Genomic DNA, 4226 nt, shown 5'->3' on the forward strand with positions numbered 1-4226 from the left:
CTATATTCATAACTTCAAGCTGGCTCCTAGGTGTCTGGTTACTCCTTAAAACTTAATGCTTTTCCTGGTTGTTTTTCTAAATGTTAATCAGTTTCTTGGGATGTTCTAAACTGGATAACCCCTTGTCACTGTAAAAGGTAATTCATTTAAATTGAAACTGTTCATATAACAGGATTTTCCCTGTTAATTATGGCTTGGGACCCTCTTGATTTACACAATTAAAAGAATGCTTTGAAGAGGCTGGACTAAGGGTATAAGAAAGCTGTAAAGCAGCAAACAGGGTGCTTCAAGAGAGAGAAATCTCTCTGATACCATCCACTGTTGTTCTCAAGAAGCTGAGAGAAATAGATGTTCTCCCTTCAATGATCGTGTTAGAAACTTTGCTCGTCAACTAATAACCTGAGTGCCTTGGAACGGTGAGATCCCAGCTCTCTCTCTCTTTCTTTTTCTCTCTAGGCATAGGTTTCTGAACATGAATTTTATTTGTTAAGCTTAAGCTAGGTTTCCTCAAATACTCAATTAAACCAGGGTAATATTGTAATTGTTTTTTTGTTTTTCCTTGCATGACTACTACTACTAGCACCATTATACATTTCATATACTTAGAAATAAATAACTTTTATAGTCAAACTGGTGGTAACCAGGTGTATTTTTCCTTCTCTTCTTCCCCTTCCTTACTTGCTCTGCAGCAATGCTTCTTTTACCTAAGTCAAAGATCCCTGTGAAGCCCAGAAATACTGTGGGGTCTGCTCATCAAGAGGCTACCACTACTAGGACAGTTAGGGCAAAAGATTGGAATGTGATGAGTTTGAGACACATAAGGGGATCAGTTTGTATAGGCTCATTGACCCAGTTTGGCTCAGACATGCCCTAAAGAACTGAATGCTGGCCCATGAAGGTGTTAGCTGGACACCCAGCCTGATTCAGAGATATTCTGTTCACCTGTGTGCTTGGGTCTGACTGCATTTTATTGTTACCTTAATGAACTGATTCCTGGAATATGAAGGTGTCAGCCTGTACATGCTGATCAACCCAGCTGGGTCGGGGCGGGGTGTGTGTGTGTGTGTGTGTGTGTGTGTTTGACTGATTTGGTGCCTGGAGGAACCCAGCCCCACTGACACCAAGTCCTGCAAGATAGCTACATTGGGGGTCTGGACTTGCAGAAGGGAGAGATACAGCTCCATATAGAAACACAAGTAACACAAGCAGCACATTGATAGAATTACAAAGACCCTAGAAACGTATCCCTAATAAATGAGCATGCCCCAAAGTGATGGGCAAATCTGGTAACACTGCCTACAGAAGACTGTATCATCATGTGTTTAACGATCACAGCATCAGGACTGTAACAAAGCTCCTATTATATAAGACTGTGGTAATCCCAGTTCTTTTCTATGTCTGTGAAGCTTGGGTGACCTACAAGGACCATGTGAAAAGCCTGGAATACCTTTACCAGGGCTCTGGAATATATACCTCTGGAATATGCTTGGCATGTAGTGGGAGGATTTTTGCACACATGCCAGTGTCCTTACTGATGCTAACACCACCAGCATAGAAGTGCTGATTATTCAACATCAGCTGTGGTTGATACGGCATTGAGTGTACATGCCTGATGTATGTTTACCAAAAGAAGTGCTGTACTCCCAACTCAGCCAAGGGCAAAGGACAAACAGGGACCAGAGAAAACTTCAAGGACACCCTGAAGGCAAACATTAAGTGTGGCACTGACATCACAAATTGGGAAAAACTAGACTTAGACAGGGCTACATGGCAACACCTTGTGAGAGAAGTTACATCTTACTTTGAAGAAAACTGTCTCACTCTGGAGGCAGAAAAATGACAGAAATGGAAGGAAAGGAAACAAGATTGAAAATCCCATGGTTCACCCCTCCCTTTAATCACCACCTGTGGCATCTGCTAGAGAGTCTGCAACTCTATGATCAGCCTTCATAGCCATCAACAGACTCATCTACAACCCTTTACGTGACCCACGGGAGTAATCATCCTTGACTGTGAGGGATCGCCAATGATGACAATGAATTTTTCACATTCACTATTTTTATTATTATCCTCAAATGTGGTCAGATGTCCTGTTTCCTCACTCCATAGCTTCAGAGAGTCGCAAAAGAACTCAAGGTTCATTTACTCCAACCCCTTGAACAGATACAGGATTTGTTATTCCTAAATCCCAGATAGTTGCCCATCCAACCTCTTTTTCAGTAAAAGACATTTCACAGCTGCAGACAGCATGATTTTTGTGCTACTGTTCTTATACGTGGGAAGTTTTACCTGAGATTAGACTTTGAACTGCTTTATACTTGTTTAAACCCATTGCTTGTATCCTGTCTTGTGTGACAAGAGGGGAGCAATCATCCTACTTGATTACAGCAGTCAATCAAATATTTGAAAATTAATGTAATTTCTATCCTGAATCCCCTTTTCTCTAGAAGTTTCTTCAAATTTTTATCCTATGGCTTGCATTCCAACACCTTTATCTTTGTTGTTTGCCTCTAGCTCTTCTCCATTTTTTCTACTTGTTTATTAATATGAGATGCCCCAAACTGTGCATTAAACAGTGGCCTAACCAGTGCCAAGTAAAATACCACTATCAACTAAAGTTAGTGAAGTTTGGGCCTAAGCATGAAAATCCCATTCAGGAAGTGTTTTCTTCTTATTGTTGTTATTATTTGGATCTTTAATGACAGTAGACAGAAGCCAGAGCTTCACCAGAAGAAATCAATTTCTTAATTACATTGTTTACATCCCAACTAGCTTTACAGTTGCAGCTGGAAGAGCCCAGACAGATAAACCAAGACACTCATCTCAAATCATAGTCCAGTCTGTATCCTGGTGAAGTTCTGTTCAAGTCAGTGATGAAAGCCAACTGATATCAGTAAAAAGTTTGGCTTTCACTCCCAAAAGTGGAAACAAGAGCCCAGCTCTTCTGATTATACATCTTTCATTTTAAAAACTTTTCCCATTAATTAATTATTTGTCTACTAAAATGTACTTTGCTTTTATCTTCCAAAATCAAGAGTTAAAAAAAAGTGACGGGCAACACTCTTCAGGCTAAACAATCATATAAATGGTAATTTGACTAAAGACTACTGCAAATTTCAGATTGCATTCCCCCTACCTGATAAAACAGGACTTCCAGGACTGCTCAGGCATCCCTGTTAACAAAAATGTATGCCTGTGTGAGCATAGTGCACAAATGTATATATGTGTACGTGGCTGTATATACATACATATAGACACACACACAAGTTCTCCTATGTATACTGAGAGTCACTAGGTACATAGTTGAGGATCTGGTTAGAAGTTTGTTAGAAGTTTGGTTAAAAGTTCCAGAATCAAAGGTTAATTAGCCTTGCTATCCTTACAGTATTCCATGCAAGTCTGTGGGCAGCCAGCGGAAGCCCCTGAATGAGCATAACTGATGTGTTATGAACTAAGGTGATTTGGCAATATCTTGAAGTATCAGAGGTACTCAGATGTAGGGTCTTGTTACATGTTAAACTTAGAGCATGCTGTTTAGGTAGCAGAAAGCATTAATACAATTTAGTTTTCTTTGCAGTCTAGAGTTAATGCTTCCTACAGTCTAAATATAGGTCATAGTATAGTACCACACCAGAGGCTTGAACTGGCTCCACTGCCATCCCAGGGCTGAGACAGAAAATCAGATGATTATCAGTCTCAGCCTTGGGATGGCACTAGAGCCAGTTCAAGACCTCAACGCAGTGCAAGGGCTGGGAATGACACTGGCACGGCATGGGAGCCAATCCCAGCCCCTCACCACTGCACTGAAGCCTTGAACTGACTCCTGTGCATTGCAGGGTCTGGGTCACTCTCATCCCTGCACTGTACTCGAGCCTTGAACTGGTGAGGATCTGGTGTAGTGGTGGGTGGAAACTCAACAAAACATCCTTGTGTCAGGCTCCCCCTCTCTCCCTCCCACGCTGCACAAGTAACCTTTCTGCTGAGCACCTGTCAGCAGCAACAAGGGCCAGGTTCAATTTTGGGGTACTAAATATATTTCACTTTGGCTCAAGCCCCCACCCGGACCACCTGGGAAACATTAAATGGATCACTAGGGCGTCCAATAAAGCCAAAAACCTTTCCCTTGCAAGCAGCATGAACACAAACCCCTGATTTATTACAGAAGCAAACACCAGAACAAAGCACACAGTCAAGCAAAGCAAAAACAATGTCCTGGTTCAAAGTAT

The sequence above is a fragment of the Alligator sinensis genome, unplaced genomic scaffold (assembly GCF_000455745.1).
Source record: "Alligator sinensis unplaced genomic scaffold, ASM45574v1 scaffold612_2, whole genome shotgun sequence".
NCBI classification, from domain to species: domain Eukaryota; kingdom Metazoa; phylum Chordata; order Crocodylia; family Alligatoridae; genus Alligator; species Alligator sinensis.